The 19,736-nt window shown below is 38.9% G+C and overlaps 1 pseudogene; it reads right to left on the bottom strand.

Moving 5' to 3' along the window:
- Positions 1-793: 793 nt before the first annotated feature.
- On the bottom strand, positions 794-1,910 carry LOC118836767 (annotated as a pseudogene).
- Between the last annotated feature and the right edge of the window lie 17,826 nt (positions 1,911-19,736).

Genomic DNA, 19,736 nt, shown 5'->3' with positions numbered 1-19,736 from the left:
GTCTACAAGCAGTTAGTCTTCAGAGTTCCCCCACCAACATTGATTATAATGCAAACCTAAGCAAAAGGTCATAGAAAATAATTCCCTTACGCATTTCATTTAAAGTGTCCACAAAATATTATCCTTTCTTCTGAACTATTTTAGGCTCTGTGGACATGAGAAGGCAGCCAGTCTTCCAAAAGGAAATGAAGGCACAGTAGCTAGGATTTATAAGTGGTGACTTTAGCCCTCTAAATTCTCTATAGCTGGTATCTTTATTTCGAAAGTTTTGAGTAAAAATTTATTTTAAAAAACATGCAAATAAGAACTTCCTGTATAATCATTTGTTTTGTATTAGTATAAATCTGTTAACTAAATATGTATTTATTCTTACATAGGAAAGCACAGGGAGAAGACATAAACATCAGCAACATCAAAAATTTTCATAAGGAGTAAAAAAAAGCTTATCAATAAAACCAGCCATGAGCATTTTTCAAGCTCACTTCATGGACTAAATCAAGATTTTCCTAGTCCAGATATATCCAGGCAGCGTCCATCTTCTTATATACATGAGATGCCCACTCACTTCAATTCCAAGGCTGTGGACTTTTAAAAATATCAGAGTACAGGGTTTTGGTTCACTATTTCCCAGCTAACACGCAGCGAAGAGACCAAGGCAGATGTATATTACTACAGCTTAATCATATCTTTTCTTTTGATTTTAGTAGTTCTTTCTTTGTATTTTATTTGAAGACATCTGCTAAATTCCTTCTGGTTATTTTCTTAATTTCTTCTTCTTTACCAAAGATATGTTTCAAGTTCTCGTTTCAGGGTTTCTTTCCAGACATTTTATTGGCTTACTACAGTATGGGCATTCACCAGCGGTGATGTTAAAACTCTGCTTGTTAGCGGACCTCTTACTCACCCATATAAGCAGGTCTCATAGAAGGGCTGTCCACACTGTGAATTATCATATACTTGATCTGGGATGGTACCTAGCATAATAAATTCCACAATCCATTGTGAAATCAGATTTTTCCAGAACAGCATGTACTGGAAATTCAATTTCTAAAACATTTTTCAAATTTTGTAATAGGGTATTTTCCGGATCCCATATAAGTATATTCTTGCTCAGCTTAATTTCCAGGGTTTTTACCACATGATCAGCACCAACAAAGAAGCATTCAGGAAGCATTGTGGGATGCCTCGGGTCTACATCTATGTTTACTGAAACATTATTTCCTGTTGCAATTCTTCTCATAGTTGCACTCTGTGTGGGTTTTTCTGGCTCAAGAATCCAAGTATTCTGACCAATCTCATTCATGACAGAATGCCTCTAGTTATTCTAATGCCACCAAAAACTGACTATGTTTATCAATGAACTCTGTGGTATACAGGAAACAGAAAATGGAAATGGTAAATCCACATAGCAATCTGGTGATTCTGTCAGATACTTTGCCTTTAACTTGAGAGTGATTAGATGTTCTCTGCCAGAAATGTCTATGGCTTTCAACTTGATGGTGCTAAAGGAAGGATCCACAGAGGCAAGTTTATTCCAAATCAGAGTTTCTATTTTTTCAACAAAACATGAGTAGTAATGAGGAGGAGGTGGTGGTGGTGGGTACAACCCTTGCTTACTCTTCGGTGCAACTTCCAAAATCATCTTCAACTCCATCATAAAGCTTACCAGGTCAGGAGAGGACTGCAGTCTTTGATTTAATATCTGCTGATATCCATCCAGTATTGTCTTTAGCTACCAAGTACTACCAAGTATTCTTGCATTTTTTTAGTTGAAGATCTTCAGGTTACAATATTCTAACACAGAAGTCCCTCCCCTGAGCTGAGATGAATCCCTTATAAATGGTTTTCTCTAGGTTCTGAGGAAGGAGAAGTAGGAATTGCCACAGCAAAGCTGCTCTGGCCACTAACATGTCGGCCTGGCCCTGTTCAGGCTTTCTAAGGTACGACATGAAAAGAACATTGATTTGTCTAGGTGACTTAGTAATTTTTTTGTTATTGCTGTTTCAGTCATGTCAGATTCTTTGTGACCCCATTTAGGATTTTCTTGGTAAAGATACTAGCAGCATTGGCTACCTCCTTCTCCAGCTCATTTTACAGATGAAGAACTGAGACAGAGTTAAATGACTTGCCCAGGGTCACACAGCTACTAAGTGTCTGAAGCTGGATTTGAACTCAGATCTTCTTGACACCAGGCCTGGTGCTCTATCCACTGTACTATCTAGCTGCCCTAATAAATATATCATGATACAACATAATGATAATAAAAGCTCACATTTATATAGCACTTAATAGTTACAAGTTGCTTTTCTCATGACAACTTTGTAATAGCAGAGAGCATAACTATTTTATACCCATTTTACAGACAACTGAGCAATTGAGTGGTAGTAAGAATACTTGCCCATAGTCACATAGCTAGTCAATGTCAAGGCTATGATTCCAACCCATGGAAGCTAAGTAATGTAGTAAAGGACCAGTCCTAGACTCAGAAAGACCTCCATTTCCTCATCTTCGAAATGGAAATAGCAGCACTTTCCAGGAGTTGTTGTGAGGATCATATGAGATAGTTATAAAGCATTTAGCATAGTGCCTGGTACATAGTAAGAGCTTAATAAATGCGTGTTCCCTCCCACCCCTCCACCCACTGACTCCATATCCAGTATTCTTTCCTTCAAACCACCACCATTCCTTTTTCTCATTTTATAGCCATATGTTATATATTTTCCTATTTTTCTTTCATTATTATCCGGCCAAGTCAAAATCTGGTCCTAAGTGAAAACCAGAAAGTATTAGGTAATTCATTCAAGACTCCGTTATTCGTATGAATGTCATTCACTTTGGGAAAATCCTTAAATAATAGAGATTAGGACTAGTAGGCACTCTAGAGATGATCTAATACAACTGCCTCTTTTGACAAATATAGAATCTGAGACCCAAGGAGGTTAAATGACTTGTTCATGGCGACACAGTTAATACTATAAATAATGAGATAGGATTCAAACCCAGCCCTCATGGCTTCAACTCAAGGGCTAAATCTCTGTGGCAAATTTCCAGTCCCAAGGCATCTTTCTTCCAACATTTCTCCGCTTACCCAGCTTGCTTCTGGCTATCTCCCCCTACCACATTATTATGTCCTCAGGGGATTCAAAGCAATTTTAATATGTAATTATGTGGAATAATGAGCTCAAGCATATTCTCTAGGGCTCACAGTTGGTGCCATTCTGCTGCTGCAGTTTCCTAAGTGCTTTCGAGAGGTTCAGAGGAATCTGTTGGCTGTTAACCTTCTAACAGCTTAGCGATTCTCTGCTCACACTGGCCAGCAGCCCAGTTTCAGAGGAGAATCAGGAAGGGAGGTGATGGGAAAGTTTTCTTCCTTCTAAGACTTAGGAGGACACATTCTTGAGTCTCTGCAGAGCCAAAGGGGAAAGAACAGGGCAGAGCAATACTTAACACTCCCTGGAAGCCTGAATCGGCATGATTTTCTAACATTTGTTAATTGAGCAATAAAGATTCATGGAATGAGAAGGAGCCTTTTTATTCCTTTGGTACAAGACAAGAAAATTTTTTTTTAAAGAAACCACACAATTCAGGGTCAGGAAATAGAGTTATCTTGTTTCATACCTATGAAAAGATCCACAAAGCTGCCTAAATAGTAATTGTTGAGGAGCCAGAGCCAAGATGGTGGCTGGAAAGCAGGGACTTGCTTAAGCTCCCCCCCAGGTCCCTCCAAACACCTGTAAAAATGGCCCTGAACAAATTTTAAAGCTGCGGAACCCACAATATAGCAAAGACAAGCAGGGCTCCAGCCCACGACAGCCTGGATGGTCACTGGGAAGGGTCTATTGCACAGAGCTGGGGGCGGAGTGGAGCGGAGCCCAGTGTGGGCTGCACCAGGACCAACCAGACTGGGAGCCAGGCAGAACAGGAGTAGCACCCTGAATCAGTGAGCTGTGGCAGTTCCCAGACTTCTTAACCCACAAACACCAAAGACAACAGAGAAAATTAGTGGGAAAAACTTCAGGGACAGAGTGAAAGGAGTTTGTGGTTTGCCCACAGACCCAGGGGCAGCCTAGGTGTTGCAGCTCTGAGGCTGCTTCCAGATCTACAGCTGCAGTTGCTTCTAGCCCCAGGCCCACCTGGTGGGAGGAATTAAGCAGCAGATTAGAGCAGGAGTGCAAAGGCTCCTTTGCCCTGCCTGCATCTGGGTGGCAATCCTGGTTGGTGGTTCTTGAGGGAGAAGGAGCACTGGTGTGGCAGAGCTTGCTGTGTAGAAGTAGCTGAGAAAATAGCAGCACAGCCCCTCAAGCTAGGGACAAAGTACTCTATACTCTACAAGCAGTTGTACCCTGACAAAAAGCTCAAGGGTCAAGTAGTTGGCTAGGAACATGAACAGGCAGCAAAAATGGACTCAGATTGAGACTCAGACTTTGGAATCTTTTTTCAGGGGCAAAGAAGACCAAAACATGCAGCCAGAAGAAGTCCACAAAGTCAAAGAGCCTACATCAAAAGCCTCCAAGAAAAACATCAATTGGTCTCAGGCCATGGAAGAGCTCAAAAAGGATTTGGAAAAATAAGTAAGAGAAGTAGAGGAAAAACTGGGAAGAGAAATGAGAGTGATACGAGAAAACCATGAAAAACAAGTCAATGACTTGCTAAAGGAGACCCAAAAAATACTGAAGAAAATAACGCCTTAAAAAATAGACTAACTCAAATGGCAAAAGAGCTCCAAAAAGCCAATGGGGAGAAGAATGCCTTGAAAGGCAGAGTTAGCCAAATGGGAAAGAAGGTCCAAAAGACCACTGAAGAAAATACTACCTTAAAAATTAGATTGGAGCAAGTGGAAGCTAGTGACTTTATGAGAAACCAAGATATTATAAAACAGAACCAAAGGAATGAAAAAATGGAAGACAATGTGAAATATCTCCTTGGAAAAACCACTGACCTGGAAAATAGATCCAGGAGAGAAAATTTAAAAATTATTGGACTACCTGAAAGCCATGATCAAAAAAAGAGCCTAGATATCATCTTTCAAGAAATTATCAAGGAGAACTGCCCTGATATTCTACAGCCAGAGGGTAAAAAAGAAATTGAAAGAATCTACCCATCACCTCCTGAAAAAGATCCCAAAAAGAAAACTCCTAGGAATTGTTGCCAAATTCCAGAGTTTCCAGGTCAAGGAGAAAATTCTGCAAGCAGCCAGAAAGAAACAATTTGAGTATTGTGGAAATACAACCAGAATAACACAAGATCTAGCAGCTTCTACATTAAGGGATCGAAGGGCTTGCAATATGATATTCCAGAGCTCAATGGAGCTAGGATTAAAACCAAGAATCACCTACCCAGCAAAACTGAGTATCATGCTCCAAGGCAAAATATGGATTTTCAACAAAATAGAGAACTTTCAAGCTTTCTCAGTGAAAAGACCAGAGCTGAATAGAAAATTTGACTTTCAAACACAAGAATCAAGAGAAGCATGAAAAGGTAAACAAGAAAGAGAAATCATAAGGGACTTACTAAAGTTCAACTGTTTTATTTACATTCCTACATGGAAAGATGATGTGTGTAATTCACAAGGCCTCATCATTAGGGGAGTTGAAGGGAATATAAATACATACATATACATATATATATATACACATATATACACATATATATATATATGGAGAGAGAGAGAGGGGGGGGGCACAGGGTGAGTTGAATATGAAGGGATGATATCTAAAAAAATAAAATCAAATTAAGGGATGAGAGAGGAATATATTGAGAGAGGAAGAAAGGGAGAGATAGAATGAGGTAAATTATCTTGCATAAAAGTGGCAAGAAAAAGCAGTTCGTTGGAAGGGCAGAGGGGGCAGGTGAGGTGGAATGATTGGATTTGAATTGAGGAGGAAATAACATACACACTCCATTGGGTATCTTACCCCACAGGAAAGAAGGAGATAAAAAAGGGGGATGATAGAAGGGAGGGCAGATAGGGGGAGGAGGTAATCAAAAGAAAACACTTTCAAAAAGGGACAGGGTCAAGGGAGAAAACGGAATAAAGGGAGACTGGATAGGAGGGAGCAAAATATAGTTAATCTTTCACAACATGAGTATTGTGGAAGGGTTTTACATAACGATACATGTATGACCTATGTTGAATGCTTGCCTTCTTAGGGAGGGTGAGTGGGGAGTGAAAAGGGGAGAGAATTTGGAACTCAAAGTTTTAAAAGCAGATGTTCAAAAAAAAGTTGTTTTTGCATGCAACTGGGAAATAAGATATACAGGCAATGGGGCATAGAAATCTATCTTGCCCTACAAGAAAGTAAGAGAAAAGGGGATGGCAGGGAGTGGGGTGATAGAACAGAGGGCTGACTGGGGAATGGGGCAATCAGAATATATGTCATCTTGGAGTGGGGGAAGGGTAGAAATGGGGAGAAAATTTGTAATTCAAATGTTGTGGAAATCAATGCTGAAAACTAAAAATATTAAATAAATAATAAAATTTTTTAAAGTGAAAAAAATAGTAGTTGTTGTATAAAGAGTACTATATTTTGAGTCATACTACCTAAGTTCAAATCCTAGTTCTTCCACTTACTTATACTTACTTACAAAGTTATTCATGTCACTTTGGGCAAATCCCTTTACATCTCTGGACCTCACTTCCTCATCTGTAAAAAACAAAGTTACCTTCATGTCCAAGTCTACAATGCCTATGATCCTTATGTTAGTGCATAGATGCACATAGTGATTTTCTAAATGGTTTGACTGTGAATAATGTTACAAATGCAGAGAGGATAGTAGTATTGAATCAGCCTTTAAAATAATAAGTCTAACAGTTTCCAAGGAAACTCATAATGATACTCAAATGGTAAAGTGTGTGGGCCTAAGTGAGTTTGTCAAATTAAACCATTTTAGTGGCTGAATGACCGTCTAAGATCTCATTCAAAGGTCCAAAGTTCTTGTCTTTAGGTCAAAATGATCTTAAGTAAGCAATCTTAAGTAAGCTAAGGAAAACCAAGAGAAAAATTTTACCTTTCTTAGAGAAAAGAGGAAGGTCAAAGAAGGAATAGGACTATGACTCTGGATTGATGGGAAATGAAAGATATGAGACAGTCAAAAGAAGACAGAATTATTCAACATTTAGTCTACTATTTTCTCAGCCAAGGAGAATGACCTTTGAACTACACATTGTATAAAATGGATAGTAACAGGGAATTGAAACCCAAAACAAGTGAGTAGGCAGTAAAGCTGTCTTCAATGCATGCAAAACACCAGGCCCAGATGAGCTATACCTTGAGAACTGAAAGAACTAACAAATGTAATTTCTAAGGCACCATTGGTAAACTCTGAAACACATGAAGGATGGCAGATTGGCAATAGAGCTAAAGATAAGAGCAAGCCCATCTAGTCTTTCAGGGTTCTGTTTATCCTTTGGATCTTGCTTAGCTTGGCCTAGAGGTCTGAAATGGATATGGAGGATCCCCCAACTATCCCAACTTCCAAGACAAAATGATGTCAATTGGAAGTTCCTTCTGTGATGAATACTTTGGAATTTCTGTCCAGGCAGGCAAGATCATAGTCAATCTAATGTCCCTATAGGAGAGGCAGATAGAAATACAGAACTATCTGGCAAGAAGCAAGATGGTGCCTATCAGAAGTATGTATTGAGGAATCCTGGAGGTCTAGTCAAGGAACAGAGATTTAACCATTACCCTGATATAGGTTATCCTGTTAGCTACTCAGTGACAGCTCCTGTGTTCACACTAGTGGCTTGTGCTTGCTTTGCTAGAACAAAAGAGACAAGTGAGTCTTCTGTCCTCTATGTCTACCGGACAATCAGCAGGCCTCCATTCTTAAACTCTAGCTATTTCAATCAAACTATAAACAAGCATTTGCCAAGAACCTCCTATATGCCAGACATGATACCAAGCACTAGAATACAAATACAGAAGGAAAACAGTTCCCACCCTCAAGGAGTTTATATTCCAATGGGGAAGGAAAGAAGGAAAAAACAAATATTTATTAAGCACACTACTTTGTGCCAGGCTCTGTACTAAGCACCATGTAGATTGCCTTATTTGATCCTTGCAACAACCCTGAGAGGTAAGTGCTATTATTATCCCCATTTAATAGTTATGGAAACTGAGGCAGAAAGAAATTAAATGACTTCTCCAGAATCACACAGTTAGTAAGGGTCTGAGGCTACATTTGAACTAGGTCATCCTGGCTCCAGAAGCAGAACTCTATCCACTTCATTGTACAAAAGTCATGCAAGGTAGCTTGAGGATAGAGTATACTCCCTAGCAGGTATGGGTATCAAGAAGGGCTTCACGTAGAAGGTAGCATTTCAGCTAAGCCTTCATTGATTTTAAGAGGTAGAGGTGAAAGGGGTGTAAGTTCTAAGAACTGGGGACAACTAGTGGAAAGGCCCAACAAGTTGCCAGTCCAGCTGAATCACAGAGTGTGTGGAGGGGAGTACTGTGTAAGTATACCAGCTAGGTTGTGAAGAGCTTTAAATGCCAGACAGAGAAGTTTATATTTGGTCCTAGTGGTAATAGAAAACTGCTGCAGTTTGTTGAGTACGGTATGTTGACATGGTCAAATGTGAACTTTAGGTAAAAACACTTTGGCACCTCCATGAAGGAAGGACTGGAGTGGAGAGAGGCCTGAGGCAGAGAGACCAAAAAGGAAATAGTTGCAATAATCCAGGAGAGAAATAATAAGGGCCTGAATTAGGGTGCAAGTTCATGAGTGGTGAGGAGGGGATGTATGCAAGAAATGAGAGTTAGAAATGAAATGGTCTGGCAGCTGAGTGACCATGTTGGATGAATGAGTATGAGGAGTTAAGGATGACACTGAGGTTGTTAACTCTGGTGACTACAAGGATGGTAAACAGTAAAACAGAAGTTCAGAAGATGGATGAGTTTGGGGGAAAGATGAGTTCTGTTTGGCCATGCTGAGTTTGAGGTGCCTACTGATCAAAATGTTCAATAGGCAGTTGATAACATGTGACTGGAGCTCAGGAGAGAGACTAGGGCTGCATATGGGCTTCATCTTTATGGAATTGTTCATTAAGCCCATGAGGTTGCCCAGTGAGAGTGTAGTGAGAAAAGGAGACCCAAGGCAGAGCCTTGGGTATACCCACATTCATATGAAGGAGGAAGGGGTGAAGCAGAACGAAGGCGTGGTTGTATAGGTTGGTTTGACTCATTTCCCGTAGGACTGGTCATCAAGTGCAGTTGCAAAATCTCAGGAGAAAGGCACAGGAGCATGAGTGTGGGATCCACTGCAAACTAGAATTCAGGAGAGTTAATGCTTTTCTCTTCTCAGTTATCTTGATCACTGCCTAAGACCTTTGACCACAACCAGCCATCATTAGCCCATAATGGAGTAGAATTAGTAGCCAGTCCCAACAAGAGACAATTCTACTATCATATGTCCTTGGGTCTCTTTTAAAAATATATTTCTTTTTTATTATGAACTTAGCGTTCATCAACAAATGCCAAAGTTTCAATATACAACAAAGAGCAAAAAAGAGGCTTTTATAAAAAACTGTGAACTTTTGTTTTATACAGTTCTTTTTCAAGAAATATGTTTTAAATACACCTACATAACATATATGTTTATATATGTATATCTTAACAGGGTAGTAACAAATCTCTATTTGTGTCATCTTCTGAACTTTTTGTTTTCTTTTTTGCATTAAAAATTCTTAGTGATGCTTTTTTTTTACATATCTAATAGTACTCACCAACTTGCCACTCTCTTCCACCCCCACTCCCTAATAGAAGCCTCTCTTGTGACAAATAAGGATAGTCCAAAAAAAAACAAATTAACAAAACACATCAACATACATATTTCATTCTACATCTCAAGTCCATTACTTCTCTGTCAAGAGATGGGAACTATATTTCATTACCAATCTTTTGAAGTAATGATTGCTTGCTGCTCTGATCAGAATTCTGATCAAAGAATACAGATGGGTATACAGATAGCATAAAGTAAAGTGGCAGCACATGACCTGATAAAGTGGGTCCCACATGAGCACCCACCAGTCAGGACCCCAGGCACCCAAGACAGAGATTCCAGAGGTTCCAGGGCATGATCTAGGGCCTTGGCAGCTGCCAAGATGTTGGAGAGGAGTAAACTCGAATTGATTCAAGAAATATTTTTTAAGTTCCTACTGTGTGCATTGTGCTAAGTATTGAGGATACATAGACAAAAATGAAATTATCCCTACCCTCAAGCTGCTTCCATTCTACTGGAACAATAGACCATGAACACAATTAAACAAATGCAAAGTTCATACAAAATAATTTTAAGAGGGAGTAAGCATAAATAATTCAAATGTAGAGGGAGGAGAGATCAGGAAAGGCCTCATTTAAGAAGTGCATTCAGAGCTGAATTGTAAAAGACTTTAGGGATTCTATAAAGTAGAGGTGAGAAGCAGGCGCCTTCCAAAATTGAGGAACCACTGGTACAAAAACAGAGACAGGGAACAGAATGCCATGTAGAGGAAACACCTCGGAAGCCATGTAATTAAATATTATTGCATTGTAAAGAACAGAAACAAAAGAAGACTTGTATGAACTGACACACTGAAAAGAGCAAAGCCAAAACAGTATGCTCTATGACTATCATGATGTAATCATTCACCTTTCTAGCCTTATCAACCACTACTCTTGTATGAATTCTACAAACCAAAGCCAAGCTGGCCTTCTAATTGTTCATACATGACATGCTGTTTCCTATTGACACCACCTGTGCCCTGGTCTATCCCTGGTACCTGGTTCTCTGGCACTCCTTCCTCACGTCTGCCTCTTGGAATCACTGATTTCCATCAAGACTGAACTTGAACATCACATTTTTATGAAGCCTTTTTGCCTGGCCCCCAAACCCGCTCCTATTTGCTAGTGCCTTACTCCCTCAAAGTCCATGGTTACTTTGGCTATGTTTTGTATATATAAATAGAAATATATGTCATCTCCCTGATTTGAATATAAGGTCCTTGAGGATAGGGACTATCTTTATATCCCCAGGCTTAGCACAGAATCTGGCTTATAGTAGGTGCTTGTGGACTGAATGACTGAAAGAAAATTATATAAGTGAAGACAACCCTAAAAAACAACAGAGCTTGTGTTGAATGCAATGACCAATGTAGTTCTCAGAGGACCAACATTAGAATATATTTCCTTTCTGTTTAGAAATGGTGGCCCGTAAGAGCAGAATATTACATTTGTGCTGTCAGTCTCAATCATCATGTTAAACAGCTTTTGCTTAACTGATTTTTTTTAAAGGAAAAGACCTATGGGGTAGGCTGTTTATTGGGAAGTGATTATGTTGTCAAAACAAAATGTATCAGTAAAAACTAAAATAAAGGACAAATCTAGACTAACCTCATTTCTTTTTGTGATAGAGCTTTAGATATTAGATTAAGGAAATAGCAGAGCTACAATCTATCTAGATTTCAGCACATCTTTTAACAAAGAGTCTCCTGCTATTCCTGTGAACAAAGTGCTAAGATGTGAACTAGATGATAGTATAGTTAGTTTCTGAATTGATTGAATAGCTAGACCCACAGAGTGGTGATTAATGGGTCATGGTCAGCCTGAAGGGAGACCTCAAGCAGAGCTCCCCAGGGAGCTGTTCTTAGTCAGGTTCTATTCACCATTTTATCAGGGATGCCAAGCTTAGAAGGAGACATAAAAGACTTATCAGGCTTGCAGATGGCAGGAAGCTGTGAGGGATAGTTAATAACACACTAGATGACAGAGTCAGAATCTAAAAAGATCTTGACAGGCTGGAACAATGGACTGACTGTAGCGAAATTAAATTTAATAGGAATAAATGTAAAATCCTATGCTTGGGTTTAAAAATAAAAATGAAACAAGTACAAAATAGGGGACATATGTCTAGACAATATGTTGTTCATGTGAAAAAGATTCTGGTGTTTTAGTGGGCTATAGGTTTAATATTAGTTCACGGTATGACATTACAACCAAAAAAAAAACCCCACAAACCAACAGCAACAACAAAAGTCCTAATACAAACTTCAACTGTGTTCATATGGCATCCAGGAAAGAAGCCTACTGTACTCTGCCCTTATCAGATGACATCTGAAGAATTGTGGTCAGTTCTGAGTAACATATTTTAGGAAAGCCACTAACAAAGTGGAACACATCCAAAGGAAGGCAAATAGAATGGTTAAGGGTCTGGAGTTCATGCCATGTGGAGGACTGGTCAAAGGAAGTGGTGATATTTAGCCTGGAGAAGAAAAATATCGGGAGGATAGCCATGTGGATAAGCACTATGTTAATTATAGTGACCTGAATAAGAAGGGGGAAGGTGAACTCCTGTTCATCATTTAGTAAATGGTATATGAGATGCTCCAACCAAAGAAAAAAAAATGTGTGACCTCCTACATATAATAAATTTCTATTCAACTGAATTAGGAATCTGTGTGTGAAGACATAGACAGAGAGCTCTTCATTGTAAAGATGGCTATTTCTAGTTTGGAAAGTTATAGCTTTCCAAAGCAAAATGAATTTAGTTTCTCCCAGATGCTCTTTATTCTCTACCTCCACAGTGAAGGCAGAGATTCATATGCCCTTGACTCCTGTCATTTCCCCTACGCATTCAGAACTAGGAGTACCTGTCCAAACTAGATTATGACCCATCTAATTCAGCACTAGATCAGAGATACAGGCAAATAACATTTAGATTAATGATTAAAAGAGCCCTTTGCAAATGCAATAATGAAAAAGAAAGGAAAATCAATGAAAGTTTTAGAAAAATAGAACAAAGCCGGGGGGAGTTCAGAGGGGACGTAGACAAGAAAAGCAATGTTAATGTTACCATATTAAATTTAATATATGCTTGGGGAAAAGCTAGACATAAGTAGAGTCACAGTTTCCTACGCTCTTCTTTTTTCTGTCCTTTGTATGTGGAAATTTTTACACTGCTGATGATTGTCCAATACATATGTAATTTTTTAAAAATATTTTTAAAAGAAGAAATACAATAGTGACTTGAAAAGTGATCTGCTTTTTAAAAAAAGCAATTTCTCCACACCAAGAAGTATAGTTCTGAAGTCAGTCCAATCTGAGCCCAAACTAATATCTTAGAACTGTACAGAACTCTCCATTTTCCTTTCTTATTTCTTTTTTTCCTTATTTCTCTTTTTTTGTCTTATTTTTTTTAATTTTTTTAGACTGGGCCTATTTAAGCTGAAAGGAACAGTGCAACTGCAGCCCCTTGGGGCTAAAATTTGGCTCTCTCTTCCCTCTGTGAGTATATGTGGTTAGAAAGAAAAGAGGTTATTCATAGATGCCTGTATTGCTACAGAGTCCAAACACAATATGATGAGTCAAGACAGGGCAAAACATTATGTGACCAAAATATTATGTCAGCGTGAGGTAAGAGCAAGGAAATACTTGTAGTTATAATAAAAAGTCAATGCTTCAGGGCAATACATTGAGTTAGACAAATAATCACTTTCCCGTAATTCCCTGTATCTTTCTTCTTAATTTGGTTCTGACCTTCCCACCTAAATTTTCAATGATAAACAATTTCCTGTTTCCTTCTTAACCCCTTGAATTTTGATGCTCTGAGGATAAACAGCCTGTCCTTGACCTTTGTTTTACATTTGGATGGAAACTAAACTAAGTCCCCTCCACCTCCCCAAACCCTGTGCTTGCCCTAAACACTAATAAATTTTGGGCCTCCATAAGATCCAATCAGAATTGAAGAAATGAGTGGTGATGGAACTGCTTCAGATGCAGCCTTGAAGTGATCATCTAAATTGTACTAACTGAGCCTATTTCTGAGAGAAGGGGTGTCCATTGACAGATATTAGGGTTGTGAAACTTGAAGTAAAAATTAAGTATTCTGCAAAGTACAATGTGTAGTAAAGACTAAAGACAGCCTAGAATTTTTATTATGTATGTCTAAAAATATCTGACATCTTAAAACAGGGTGGGGAACCTATGGCTTCAAGGCTACGTGTGGCTTTCTAGGTCCTTGGATGCAGCCTTCTGACTGAGTCGAAGTTTTTTTACAAAACAAATCCTTTTATTAAGGGGATTTGTTCCGTGAAGTTTGGAGTCAGTCAAAGGGCTGCACTTGAGGACCTAGAGGGCCACATATGGCTTCTAGGCCACAGGTTCCCCACCCCTGTCTTAAAGGAAACAGATATATTTTACATCTAAAATACAAGATAATTATAATTTGTTTTATATACATATTTATCTATAGATAGGGAGAGCAGAAAAGAAAAAAGAGGAGAGACAGAAACAGAAAGACAGAGAGACAGAGAGAGAGACAGAGATAGAAACAGAGAGAAAGAGAGAGAGACAAAGAGAGAGAGAGAGAGAGACAGAGAGAGAGAGAGAGAGAGAGAGAGAGATTACAGTACCTCTATAATCTAGTAGTTGGTCCTCAAGAGTTGTGGATAATAAAACAGATCATCCTCAGCCTGATGATGAGCGTCTCCAGAGAGAGAGAAGCATAGAACAAATCTTAAATGCAAAATTTCTGCTTCCACATATGTTACCTTCTTGCATTCTTGGAAGAGAAGGAAGAGGGTTTAGTGCATTCTTTGTGAGTTTCTATTTGCTGACTTGACATCTAAAGATTAGTAGTTATGTTCCTGTCTAAAAGCACCGGAATTAGAGAGAACCCAAACAATACCATCCAATTATTCAAAGGCAAAAATGTAAGTGATATCATTTAACAAAGACCTACTATGTGACAGGCACTGGAAATAGACAAAAAAATGCAACAGTCCATGCTTTGGAAGAGCTTACATTTTAACATGGCTATTGTTTTCTAACTTGATCTTAGGTCTTTACCCAGAAAAGGAACTCTGTTAGTTATACATTTGAATGACAATTCAGTATTCCAAGGCTTTGTGATTTTGATATTGTGTGTCCTTTACCGATACAGATTGCAGCATCTCTGCAATCTAGTAGATGGTCCCCAAGAATTGTGGTTAAAAATGAATCATTCTCAGACCTGATAATGAGCCTCTCCAAATGCAGCTGACTGGTTCCTGTATAATAGGCCTATGGCTCATAGGCAAATTTTTTCCAGCTTGATGGGACTTGCCTGTGTTAATAATATAGCTATGAAAATAATGCAGACCTGAAGGAATCTGAAATTACTACCTATAGATATGACATTCCTTAAAATAGAACATTTTCAGTTAAACTTTGTACAATGTAATCAGTAACCATAGCAGCATATGGATTTGAATACATACTTTTAGTCCCATTATAAAGTTTACAAAAGGAAAGACTGAATGAATATTGCTTCAGCTTATCTCCTTTCCTGTTTAATGTGGGGTAGAGCAATACCAAATTGAATTACCTTAAACAAGAGAACCAGGAAATTTTATCTTGTAAGTCCACAAAGGGGGCACTGAGAGAGAAAACAGAATCAAAGATTCTAGGGGTAAGTTGGAACCAAGTAATGAAGAACCATAAATGCCCAACAGAGAAATTTGAAATTAGACAGGAAGTATTCGGGAAACCACCACTGAAGTTTACTAAGCAGGGAAGTGACATGGTCAGACCTGCACTTCAGGAACCCTATTTGGTATCTGTTGGAGAATGAATTACAGCAAAGAGAGGTGAAGCAGGAAAATCAATTAGAAGGCTATTGCAATAATACAAGCAAGAGGTGATAAGGACCTGAACTAGTATCATGGTGAAAGGAATGAATAGAAGGGACCATAAGCAAGGAACGTTGCACTAGACCAGAGGTTCCCAAAGTGGGTGATACCACCTCTTGGGGGGTGCTGGAATGATTCAGGAGGACAGCAGTAGCCTCAGGTGCAATTAGGGGGCATTGAATAAAAATAATGGGGAAGTGGAAGCATAAGGAAAGGAGAGAAGAGAAGGAAATTTTGAAAAACTGTTTGTACATGTTTCATCAGTTGTGCAACAGAGTTAAAGTCATAGTGAGTCCATTATTTTCCAAATAAACACACGAAATGCAAGCTATAATTGATCAACGGTCAAGTCTGCCAACTGGTCTGCTCAAGCAAGTGTTGGCAGGTGAGTGTTTTGCACATTATTGGGAAGTCAAGCATGCATCTGTAGAAATATGTGCATGTGTAACAACAATGTTGCTAGCAGCTTCTATGGCTGTGAAAGACCAACAACACCAGCACACAGAAAGGCTTTCAGCACAGGTTCCTTGATCTGCTTTTTTAAGGAAAGCAACTTTAATGGGTTAACAATCTCACTTTAATAAAACATACATATATCATTCACTTAATTCGGGGGGGAAAGCCAGCACCCTGAACTTCAGAGCAAATACAAACAGAAAATATCAACAGATCAAATAATACAACCCAGTAGACAGGCTTCTGGCTTTCTGTCCAACATCTCAGTACATAGTTACCAGGGAAGCACCAACATCTGGGTTTTCAAGCTTTGTGGCTCTTAACAACAGCTGCCCAGAGCCTCATCTAGTCAAATCACATGACACTCTTCCAGTGAGTGAGAACCCCAAACAAAACGCTAGGTTCTGAGTTTATATACCCTTCTTAGGGCTTAAAGGCTCCACACCTATTCAGCAAAAGGGTGTGGGCCTGAGGTTTTGCACCTAGCAAGACTTAATCAAAAGCACTTGATTACTTTAACATTCTAAAAGAGAACACAGTAAAAAAAAAAAAAGTCCCACCTTAATTACCATTACAGCATGTAATAACTTGTTTACGATACGATACTATATGGTTACATAATGCAATATTGCATCACCAAAATTTCAATGCAGGAAAAAATTCACAAATTTACAATAAATTATTAAATTTAAGATGCATCATTTTTAAATAACACAACCATATTTTTTAAATGATATAAATTTCAAAAAACATAAGTTAAAGGGTTTTAAAGAAAGTAGATTTCCGGGGGGACAGTGAGTAATTTTTTTAAAAGGGGACAGCAGGCCAAATAAGTTTGGGAACCTCTGCACTAGACTAAATAAGGTTTAGCAACAGACTGGACTTGTGGGGTTAGAGTGAGGGGTCAAGGATGACTCCTAGGTTTTGAACCTATGAGATTAAAAGATGTGAAGTTACTTACCCAGCTTACACAAGTAATTTATGGCTCAGCCAGTTCTAGGATATGGGTTTCCTGACTCCCAACCCAGGACTTTCTACTACTCATGTCCTGGTGGACCTTGTTAATTTAAAGTCATACGATCACAGGATCATAGCTCCAGATCTGAAAAGGAAGTCAGAGGTCAATTAATCCAATTCCTTCACGTTAACAATGAGTAAACTGAGGCCCAGTAAGATTAAATGACTTGCCCAAAATCACATTGGTAGTATCAGAGGTGAGTTTTAAATTTAGGTCTTCCCTGTGACCTTTCATTTTCCTCAGTTTCATAAAAAACAATATTTTTAAGAACTTACTGATTTATCAGGTACGATAAAGGAAAGTTATAGAAGAATTGTATGACCTGTACATTCTAAGAAGCCCAACTGGGGTCCTTAAATAGTCCCCTAGAGCAGAGGTGTCAAACTTGTACTGTGAACTCTGGAAAAACTGCCAAGTACTGCCCAAATTAAATTAAAATAAAATTGGAAATTGCTTAAAATAAAAATACAACATAGATAATGTTATTTGGTGGTTGCAACCTAAAAGATGCATTTCTATTGAGTTTGGCGCCACTGTCCTAGGACATTTGGGTGTAATCTACAACCAATCACCAAACTAGGTCACTTGGACTTCCCTTCTGCCCACCACCAGCATCTTATACTCCGCCACCAAAACTCTCTTTGGTTCTGATAGGTGAACTTTTCACCTTGTCTTGTCCAGGCTCACCTCCTGGCCCCCAGATCCAAATCCCTTTCCTCTCTTCACCTTCCAGTTTCCCACTAGAAAGTAATCTCCTTGTCTTGGTTGTCTATATTTTCATCTCCAATACTAAGCATAGTGTCTACTATATAGTAAGTGCTTATTAAATGTTATTTCTAGCTAGCTAAGTTCATTTAAAGAAAGCAGCCTAGGTTGTAACTGAATTTCTATGTCTTCACAGATTTATTTTCTATTCCAGAGTAGGTGCCAGGAACAGCAAAGGTACCTACATGAGATATCTCTTTGAAGGAAAGTTAGGTATGCCACAATCGTCCCCTGGCCATCTCCCAAGTACATCAGTATGTGGAGCCTACACATATACTCACATAAGGAAAGATTTCCTGGGAATGTCTACACAGTAAGACTATATACAGTGGTATGCTGGTAACATTGGACACGACATTGAGCAAGTCACTTAAATTCTCTAGACCTCAGTGTTCTCACTTTAAGATGAGAAAAGTAGATTTAATGTCCTCTAACATCCCTTCCAGCTCTACATTTAAAACCCAGAGTTATGATCCTATGTTACAACCACTCTTGGGTCTCAGTCTCTTCACTGTAAAATGAGAGAATAGGATGAAGCGACACCAAAGGTTGCTTCTAGCTCTAATCTAAAATCCTGTAAAGGAAAATAATGAATTATCTAAAACAGATTGGGGGGAGGGGGAGAAATCTCCTAATCATATGATCAACAAATGTAAGGCTAGATATTTTCTCTGATCTCTGTAAACTCTCAAATCTCACCTAAACATAAATTATTCCCCAAAGATAAGACTTCGGTTGTCTCTATGGTCTTGGACGCCCAGCCAAAAGAAAGTTAAACACACCCATACATACATACATACATACATATATATGTATATATATGTATGTATGTATGTATATATGTATGTATATATATATGTATGTATACACACACACACACATACAAACTAATGCCTACCCTGAGTTCACTCAGCAACCCCTCCCCCACCTTCCTGCACACTATTAGCAGCAAAGCTATTCTAGCTGATCCAAGTGCCTGACACACAGGCATTTAACAAAACCCATACCCACCACTCAGGCATCTCCTCCTCTTTACATTCCCATTGAGATCTAGGCACTAAGACAGAGAAGTCTTCTGGGACCACAAAAGTCAGCCAGCTCCTCAACAGCAGTGTTAAGTGCTGCAAAAAATCTCTATAAGAGAATAGATTTATGGAAGGAAAGGACTAGGACATGCATTTATATTTAAAATAGAGTTCAACGCTATACTCTATTCCATCCTTCTTCTGAAACACTGGAGACTCAAAGTGAAAAAATCAGCCCTGTATCACCAGTAAAGCTGCTCTCTGAACTGCCAATGCCAGGCCAGAAGACTAAGGAACTGAGAGAAAAAACCAGATCACAAGGACAGGACACTATGCTTGGGGGTGGAGAAGATAATGGAGGGGGGGGGTGTGGCACTTCACAAAGCTAAGAGGAAAAGCTCAGTATCTAGCTTGAGCCAATTCTGTCCCCCAAAAAAGTCACTTGGGGCAGAGACCTGAATGGGTGAACCATGAATTACCCAGTGTGGGAAGAGGCTGAGACACCTTGAGATTCAGCCTCCAGAAAAGCCACCATGTAAGGGGAAGAAATTAAAAAGTGACCAATAAGGGGCAAAACAGGGGGGAGAATGAAATTACCAAACATCTCAGGGGAAAAAAAGGAAGACTAAAAGAAGGCCTTGAATATAAATAAATCATCAGGAAAAACTTAACAATAGAAATATGGCCTCCAATGAGTTCAGAAACCTATGAATAAATCCTGTGAAGCAAAAGTCCAACATTTGATGAGACAGAGGACCCTGTGGAATTTTAAAAAGTAGACCCACAACATGATGTTTCTAAGTGGTTTAAAGCAAAAATTATAATC

This window comes from Trichosurus vulpecula, chromosome 2 (assembly GCF_011100635.1).
Source record: "Trichosurus vulpecula isolate mTriVul1 chromosome 2, mTriVul1.pri, whole genome shotgun sequence".
NCBI lineage: Eukaryota > Metazoa > Chordata > Mammalia > Diprotodontia > Phalangeridae > Trichosurus > Trichosurus vulpecula.
Note: the sequence above shows the minus strand (reverse complement) of the source record. Positions and strands in the feature narration are given on the sequence as shown.